General features: G+C 46.1%; 1 long non-coding RNA gene across 1 annotated transcript; it reads left to right on the plus strand.

Moving 5' to 3' along the window:
• The first annotated feature begins 1,817 nt into the window (after nt 1–1,817).
• On the plus strand, nt 1,818–6,227 carry LOC142767056 (uncharacterized). Its single transcript, XR_012884730.1, has 2 exons — nt 1,818–2,153; nt 5,348–6,227. It is a non-coding gene; the product is annotated as an uncharacterized LOC142767056 (long non-coding RNA).
• The last annotated feature ends 3,557 nt before the right edge of the window (nt 6,228–9,784 follow it).

Here is a 9,784-nt window from a genome sequence, read left to right on the forward strand (position 1 = left end):
AACCAATAAGTGCATGACGTCATTTCTGTGCGGCGCAGCAGCCGTTTCTCTGGGGGAGGGGGGGGGGGGGAGGCTCGTGCACCGCGCGGCGCAGCCGCCTGCCTATTTTTTTTTTTTGTTGTTGCTTTGGCAAGTCCTTGAAAAGGTGATTGTCTCGACGCAATTTCGGCGTGCGTGCATTTTTAGTCATGCACTATGGTGCGTAGCGGGCGTGCATACACCGACAAAGGCTCAGAAAGGCACTAAACTCGCTAAAAACGAGCAACTGCACGCTCTTTCGGGCTATGGTGCATGCGCTCTCAACGCAGACGCTCCTGAGATCTTCAGTACAAAGAGACTACTGTGCCTCTGCTACTGTCACCCGCCGGAGTATCAGCCGAGATGCGGCGCGGCCGCCTCGTTCATTCCACTGCCCCCTTCTACTACACTGTACCAAGGCGGTGAAAGCGAAGAGTCTTGTTGGTGTGAAAAAAAATGCCAGCATATCCACGGAGTGAATGATGGAGAGTGGGTCGAAGCATTCATCCGTCCATCCGTTCTTGCTTCCGTCCATCCATGCGTCCGTCTGAGTGACCACCCATGCGTCCAACCGCCCGTCCGTGCGTGCGTCTGTTCGTGCGTCCATCCCTGCGTTCGTCCATGCATCCGCCCCTGCGTCCGTTCATGCGTCCATTCATGCATCTGTCTGTGTGTCCGTTCGTCCATCTATTCAACACTCCAAGTACCATCATCTTGCAACTTTCCATCGTATGTTCTCCACATAGAAGCACCACTATCCAGCGGACAATTCAAGAACTAAACGAGAGGTGCCACACGCACACTTTCATACGGCTTGCGCTTCGAGTCTACTTCCCACCTTTAACCACCTCGAGTTCATGGTATATACATTGTACTCATGGCACTGCAGCTCAATGCTCGCTAAACCTTTCCAAAACTAAGGAGGTTACACCCAGAGAGTATAACGTAACAACCCTGTCTTGTCAGATAGTGCTCAATGTAAATGCCAATGGTTGCTAATGGGGATTGCAGCGATCGCGTTAACTTAAAGTCGAATGCTCCTGTATCTCGATCCCCATTAGCAGACATTGACATGTACATTTAGCACTATTTTTTATTGTTCTTCAACGCGCAGAAGAAATCTCTCACCGGCACCACATTGGAGGTCGAATTGTTATACTTGTTACACACTACAATAGCTACGAGGGACGAACGTGTGCCGCTATAAGGAGCTTCGCCCCTAAAATGAACGAGAGATTGCACTCGCTTGTTCTTTAGGCAGAGAATACGCAAATTTATTTCAGAGTGAGGGATCCTTAGGGGGGGGGGAGGGTTGGGAGAGTGTGCAACTGCTTTATCTGCACTAGCCGAGTGGCAAGCTGAACGGTGACGCCACCATACCGGCGCATGTATCGGTTGCTCTCTTAACGCTTTCAACTATTTTAATCTTTGAAATCTTGAAATCAGAGCGTGAAGACACCCAACTGAAACAAAGGTAAGAGCTGGCCTGCAAATACCGACCAGAGCAAAAATTATGCCTAGAACGTGAGCCGCGAAGGCGCTGCCCTACCCTCTGATTTAATCTCCTCCTTCGGTACGAAGCCGAGTGTCTCCGACGGCCGCCCCCTGCGAACACAGCAATGCTCTCACGGTTGCCTCCGATCAGCGTATGTCACGTGACTGAGCGGCACGGAGGCGAGCGGTCTCATGCGGCGGCCGGTCACAAGAAAAGGCAGGAGGCATGGCCTCTGAGATTGCATGCTGGCAGGAGGCTCCCAATTGAAAAGAGAGTGACGTTTCCCAGAGCATGATGTCGCCGTGTTCGTCACAGCGTAACTCAAAAGGTTTGTAACCATCGGCAAGAGATGGCGCTTCGGCCGCGACAGCAATTCGGCGAGAAGTTTTTGGTTTTAGAGACACCCTTTTTCGAGCTACTTTAACTCCGAGAGAGCCGTGGAAGCTTCATCTGCTTTCTTGTGTGCTCGATACGCTGCTGAAGCTTAGACAACATTTGCGACGCCCAAGTCACCGCCTGTGAGCCATTTTCGGTTGACTGCTGATGGTACGCGTCCACGCTGCAAAACGCCCAAGCGAGAGTGACAAAGCCATTTCTTCAAGATATCGACGCTTCGTTTCGGGCCGCTGTTAGTGACGCAGTAAGTAATCTCCTAATAAGAAAAAAAAACAATTATTTGGAAATGTTTACAGTGCTGCTGCGAGAGCGCAACAAAATAAGGTGGTTCTTTGCACACCAGGCACTAGTCGAGTAAGGATTCGGAGCCCAAATGCATGCTGCAACTGCATCGTTGAAGGGGCTCTGCGACACGGTTTCGGCAGCCTTATTCGGCACCGCAACGTGTGTATCAATGAATGCCGAGATGAATGCAACGACTATGATGCAAATTAGTGCATTAAAAGTGACGTGAAATGACTGCTCGGAGTTAAAAATTCAAGCGTACGATAACGAGAAACGTTTTCTTTTGTTCCTTACTCGCCAGCTGACGTGAAACACCGTTTCCAGTCACAGCGCATGTCCCATAACCTGAACTGTCACTTTACATGGCCCATAACCACGGCCGCTAGATAAAAAACAACCTTGTTTTTTTTTTTCTTCAACCTGTGGCCGTGCCTTAACAGAGCACCTCGTTACTGCTCTTTCTGACGGTCTCGCTAGCACAGTTACGACGAACCCCGTGCGTCAGGTAGCAGACTCTCTCTCAGTCACACTCTGTAAGAATATGCTTAGCCGACAACACTTCTCTGCATTGAGATGAAACTCTAAGCTTTTCGGCTTGCTTGCAGCACTGGTCCTACCGCAATGCCGGCGTCCACTACATGTCGCATTTTCGGCTCAATTAAAACCCTGCATGCGTTGCCGCCTTAAGTTTTTGGCGTAACATTTAGGTACAGTGTACAATGCCCCATAACCGCATTCGCCGACTAACACCCGCATTCGAAAACGCTCCTTGACTTGACCCCCCCCCCCCCCCGCGCACTCACTTTCAACGCAGGAAAAACACGACTTGAACGCCCTGTGTTGAGGTGGTTTTTAGGCGGCAACAACGCACAAACGCATTTCAAACGCTCTGCAATGAAGGCGGTGGCAAGCCGGCAAGTCAAGTCATGGAGCATTTCCGAATATGGGGGCAAGTGTCTTGTTCGTTGCCCTGAAAATACTTCATTTGAAAACGTAAGTTAATAAATGCGAAGCATTTTTTTGCGAACTTCGGCGACTTCGAGCATATCTATCTATCTATCTATCTATCTATCTATCTATCTATCTATCTATCTATCTATCTATCTATCTATCTATCTATCTATCTATCTATCTATCTATCTATCTATCTATCTATCTATCTATCCGCCCATGACTTTTAGCTCTCTTGGCCGTTTCGATGATGGTATCGATACCAAACTTCGTATGACATAACATGATTGTATGAAGAATATATTTAACTACTCATAACATAAAAATCATGATATGTATGTCATGAATGTCATGATGTCACGACATGACGCAGTGCGCTTGCTCACCGGCGTTCATTTCGTCGCATCACGCCCGCGTTGCCACGTCAGGCGCCGGTCCTGCCATGTACTCGCAGGCATGCGCCTCTCTGCGTTGCTTTGACACATGCGCGTTTCAGCGCGTCCAGCCTCCCTCTGTCACGAAAACAGGGAGACGCAGTGTTGTCTGGGTAACGCGTCGGCTGCAGTACCGTTACTCAGTAGCATTGGCGTGAAATGCAGCATGTCGCATATCGCGCCTTTTGCCATCGGGCCGTGCTGGCGGACGCTGGTCGCACCTGGCGTCAGACTATAGAGTTCTCGCGTTTTGCTAACGTAGCGTCACTGTGCCCAGCGTGCGTGCACGTCAACGCTACATTTGAGGATATAAAGCCCTTAATAATGCGCTCGCAGCCGTTTTGCTGGCTTTACATATACGAAATTTGGTGTAACGTGACATCAATGAATGACGTAATAGAAATGTATGATTGGTGCAAACATGATAATCCTGACACGCGTGTCATGTAAGAACATGACGGCCTACCACGCAGCGTGCTCGCAGCCGTTTCGCTAGCTCCGCATATACTAAATTTGGTATCACGTGACGTGAATAGATGACGAAAGAAACGACACATCCGAACATGATATTCATGACACGGAAGCCATGGACGGCATCATTTACGTCCAACTCGTAACATCGTGCTGTTTTTTAAGTGACGTATCAACATTCCTCATTCATGCTTCGCATATCTTTTTTTTATTGATATGATATATAAGGAGATGTTGGCGCACCATTATGGCGTCGGCTACTCCTTAGCCGTTAATTGAAACTTGAACATGTATCTTGAAGCAAAACATACAAAGCAGTGCATGGAAAATAGAAAACTCAGGCACAGATATGCAAAGGCACACTTATACGTACATATCGCAATCGTAAGTAAATGTTTGAAAGTCATTGTAAGAAGTCTCTGGAAACAACATAAACACAAACAACAAACACAAAACACAACAACAAAACAACAAAGTACACGTCTGGTCCTTATAAAGATGCATTCGCTCGTATGTACATAATAGTCGACACGTCATTCATTTCACAACACACACGTGATGGGTGTCACATGATACTGTATATAATAAGTACATGTGTTACAAATGAAAGCTTGTTCTTTGTTAATACTTGTCAGCAATCCCACTGTCTTGTAAAAAACTTGTTAATGCTTTTAAAGCGTGGGACTGTAAAACTCCAGTTGGCCACGGGCCCAGAAGTTTTTTCATGCTAAATGGTGCTTCGCATATCATCGTTTCCCACTCTACGTGGAATCTGCCAATTTTTTTTGTTTACTGTTTGGCAGCCTTCCGCTGTTTGGCCCACAGTTACCACTATATGAATATTGCACGCAAATTATTGCGTGAAGGCAATAAAAAACGAACGCCATTTTTCGTCCCTGTGACAAGTTATGATGTCTTTTGGCATAACAAAAACATAAAAGTATGTCCCCATAGCTTGAAATAAAATAATGGTTTACCTGTTGAATTACTACTATAACAGCTTCGGTTTCGGCATTGCGAATTGCTTAACGATATCTGCGCAATCCAGAGGTCAAGAAAAATTATTGAAAAAGACATGCTGAAATTGTGTTTCAGGACTCTTTGCGATGGATAACTTAAAGAAGTTGGGCGCAAAGAATACTATCTCAGTTGGTGACAACAAATTATTTTTTCTCGGGTGGACGAGGCTACCAAAAGTACTAGTGCAAGAAAGAGGTTTGTCGCGAGTGCATCAAAACACCCGACAACAGGAAAGCGCTGTATCTTTTCTGATAAGCCTTCTGCTGTGTCATTCCAGATCACCGTGGTATTGTCAAAGTCAAGTTCGACTTGGAAAAGGCGCATCATGGCAACAAATGAGCAAGAGGATGGCCAAATGCTGAACTGCTTGCTTGAGCAGCCATTAGATCTCAGCCCAGAGTTCCTTTCAAAGTTGAATAGGCCCGAATGGTGCGGCTGTTGTATAGAAAATTGGGCAACTTTCGTGGCAAGCAACGGGCGACCCTGCATCCAAAGCGAGCTTTACTCTTACAATTACGTGCTCATTCCAGACGTGAGAATCACGAATGGAAGCAGTGCTGTTCACTTCAACCTTTTTGCGTACGAAAGCTTCTCAAGGTCACCATTGGACGTCCCCCAAGAAAAACACTTGGAACTCTGTTTTGTTCATGCGAGCGATTCGACGAGAGACATGGAGTTTTGCGTGGATGTCTCTTGGAATAAATTGTATCCTCCGATGAAAGTTAATGGCGAGGAAGTGTATTTCATAGGAACTATTAATTTTTGCGTGGACGTTCGAATTTTCGAAGCAGGCAGTTTCGTCAAAGACGACAGGCTACACCTGCTCTTCAAAGCAAAACCGTAGCTGGCAAGTTACTATGAGAGTCACCTGACCAAAGATAAAGTGCATTTGCCAGTCAAGCTATTATGTTTTCTTTTTCTTGTGTGCTAGCTCTAAAGTGTGAGCATAGGTTATATGTGACCCCAGATATTTTTGTAGGTGATTTTTTGAATTCTGGTGACCTGCTGGAGCACGCAGGAAGGCAGCCCTTTTCTGAGCCAGCTACACCAGATGTGGAAGACGGACGATAATCTTTTCTCGATTTTTTTTTCTGTTGGCCCAGCCAAAGATATGTGTAAGCTGGCATGTTCAAAATATACTGATGTAATACAAACTACATCGTGATGGCCCTCTTATTTTTCGCCGGTATATTGTTCACGCAATGGCTGCGTACACAGACCCATCTCAATTTTACACGCTCTATATAGATACCTACTTTTCTACCATATGTCACAATTTTTGTCCGGAACATTTGAGAAAGGCATCTGGACACCAACCGAAATTATTTTGAAAACGAATATATTTGGACGCTTGGGGTGCAGCACGAGAAACATATTCACAATGAAAACGTCGTTTAAGCTGTTCGTCTTTCTTTGGGCGTGGCGTATAACGTGACTAAAAGACCTACCAGACAGTGGAGGAAGAATACCCTCATTTTTTGTCGATGTCCATTCGGTACCGGTAAATCATTTTGGTTGGTGTCCGGATCCCTTCTGAAACGTTTTATTCTGGCCAGACGAGCTTCCAGCGTTCCCTGAACTTCATCCACTTGGGACTACAGTGGCGCCTCCTGCTGGAGAGAACACGGGAGTGCTCGGTGGAGTGCTTACTGCGGCCGAGATTGGGAAACGTGGCGCTTGCGCATTGGCTTATGAAGGCGTAGCGTTCCCCGCGTCATGTGCTTCTTTTCTGTGCATGCGTTCGACGTGCGCTAGTGAGCCCTGACTCAAGGTCGGCTTCTAAGGTCTCAAGGGCCACTTAAGAATTTCGCTGCAATAAGCGTCAATAGCCTTATGTGTGGTTAAATATGGCTACTGGCAGCAAGTAGTATGCCAAAAATATAATTGGCTTGTTGGTGACAGCTTGAAGAAAATTTCAGCAATAAATAAAAAAGATACATGTTTTGTAAAGGATGTAAATTATATATACAGCAGGCAGAAGGATGTCACGTACGTGCACACTATGGCGGAATTTTTCCGCGTGAGTGCTCAGGCGACAAGGGGCCACCTGTATGGCACTCTGAATATTTCTGTGGGCAGTCTACTGTGTTTTCTAAGGGCCAGGCAAAATTGTTGGTAAAGCTGGACCAAGCCGATCCTCTTAGACACCTTTTGCGTCTTGCAGAGGTATGAGTAATTGCTTAAAGGGTAGCAAAGATTCGAATATAGTTTTGAGTACAAAACCTGGCGTGTAAGCAACTAGTTTCAAGTAAATACAGGTGAGTCACCGCACGCTCGTGCCATGAGAAAACGGCAAGCTGTCTAACCCATGTCCACGACTTAATATTGGCGTGTAATGTATTCGTGGTGCTTAGCTGTATTATTCATAAATGCCTAAAGTGGCGCAACCCTCTGTCGCTGAGCTGTTGCAACGCGTTCACAGGCATCCCTCACAATTTTCAAACTGTATTGCAGTTAAACAAAACCGTTTTTCTTCCGGCATCACAAAATACGCAGATAACTCCTACACATGTAGCCGAAATGATAAGTGAATCACTGGTGCACACGAGATGACTCGCCGCTTTTCCCGACAAGATGAAGTGGTTGAACACTTTTGTTCAAACTTCGTTTGTCATAGGAACCTTTTTTTAGGAGGCGTTGGTCATAGTCGCCGCAAGTAGTGGGCCATTACAGTTTGACGCCACACAGCGACTACCGTTTCTGCAGTCCCGACTCCCGCTCGGGGCTTTGAATTATATTATGACTGTTGAATTAGGCGTGGTCTTTCTTGGACTCTGAGAAAATGTGGCTTCCAAAAAGTGTGGAGCCCTACACTTGTAGTGCTTGGCTACTAATAGCTGTTGGTGTTTGACGTCCCCAAATAACCACGTGATTTTGAAAGATGTGGTTGTGGAAGGTTCCGGAAATTCAGACAGACATAGGTTTTTTAACGTGCACTAAATAGAAGAGCCTGTAGCATTTTCGCCTCCATCGCAACTGCAGCCGCCGCGGCCGCGATTCCATTCTGCGACCTACGGGTCAGCAGCGGAGCACAATGACCACTACATCAGACCACCGGGGCGGATTGCGCTCGAGTACTGAACTAAGGTCACTGAAACAAATTGCAGCCGTGATGGCAGCGTTTCAATGAAGCGGAAATGCTAGAAGCCTGCTGTGTACTATTGTGGTGGTGTAAATCTTCGTGCTGTACTGCGGTTGAAATAGCGGTTTCCTTTCATGAATTCAAAAAGACACAGAATGTCTAAACATGCATGACGCCGAAGTGTGACGTGAACCTTAAGCCTATAACAAAAGTTTAATTAACAATATGTTGTTAATTCCTTTCTTCAATGTATCTCCAGAAGCAGCACAATGGGTTAACCCGGAAGCAGATTTTCTCTAAGATTACCATTGGTGTCGGCTATCTCACCATTTTTTAAATCGTTATTTGCCTAAAAATGCATCCCTATCATAACAAGCGTGTCTAAAAACACGCGGCTGCCGTTTCGCATACATATGACGTTCGTCTCCTCACTTTTTTCTTGTTTTCTCATTCAGTACAAACACACGTAACAGTCCGTAAAACTGGGAAGGACGACAGAGACGGGCGTCTTGAAAGCGCTGCCTGAGTCCATGTCACTTTCGAGTTTAAGCGTTCTTACTTGAGTTGAAGTCAAGCACCTATCACACAATAAGCAACCATAAATCCTTATTAAGCATGTTCGTGAGCAACACAGGACTGACTGCTTTAAGACATTTTGTCTCCGTAAGGCTCCTCCCGGGTTCTCCTTGTGTACTTCGTTGTCAAACATCACCTTGAAAAAATTATCTTTATTTCACGACTGCCATCCAGACTTCACTGATTTTTTCGGAATAATGGTACACTATAAGCCGAAAGAGAGCAACGAGAGTATAGGGGTTGCTCCTTTCAGGGAGCAATTGCCTTGCCACTCCCATTACTTTCGAAAAAGGAGTAACTGCAGAGGGATGAACCGTTGCTCTCCTTTCAGTTCTTCCTTGGGAGGACGAACAGTTACTCCCACCAGTTGCTCCCTGCAGACCAACCATTACTCTCACCAGTTGCTCCCCTAAGACCAACGGTTACTCTTTACTGTTCCTCCCGCGTGTTCGCAGGTACTCTCTGAGGACCAACTGCACATGCTTCCAGTTACTCCTTGTGGAAATGAATATTTATCTCGAGTATAACGCATATAACGCTTAACACATGGCGAGAGCTCCTTGGAAGAGTACTGCTTGGGTGCTTCTAACACAATAAGTGGAGAATATTGAAAGGAACAAAATGCTTTACTGTTTTTTTTTTTGAGGCAGCGTGTGAGCACACGTAGAAGTTGACTTCGCCGCACCACTGCCAGCAGTAACCAAGCGCCATAATGTATCAAGAGTTTTCTGCGTCTTCCGTGGAAAAACAATCTTGAATTTCTCGCACAGGGCAGTCTGTGTCACCATTGGAGAGAGAAGGGCTACTTCTCCAATTCTCAAGGACTCGAGTTTCGAAGGACTGGTAATTCAATCAGGCTAGCACAGCGGAATGTCACCGCAGGCATATGTGAAGCATCTCATTACTGCAAGAAAAAAATAGAATTGTAAGGTTTAACATGCCAGAATCCATACATGACAATGAGCCACACACACTGCAGCAGCGCTTACATTCTAGGATGTCTCCTGCAAAATTAGATGTGAAAAAAAATGGTAGGTTCGGCCAAACGTTACTTGG

The sequence above is a fragment of the Rhipicephalus microplus genome, chromosome 7 (assembly GCF_043290135.1).
Source record: "Rhipicephalus microplus isolate Deutch F79 chromosome 7, USDA_Rmic, whole genome shotgun sequence".
Taxonomy (NCBI): domain Eukaryota; kingdom Metazoa; phylum Arthropoda; class Arachnida; order Ixodida; family Ixodidae; genus Rhipicephalus; species Rhipicephalus microplus.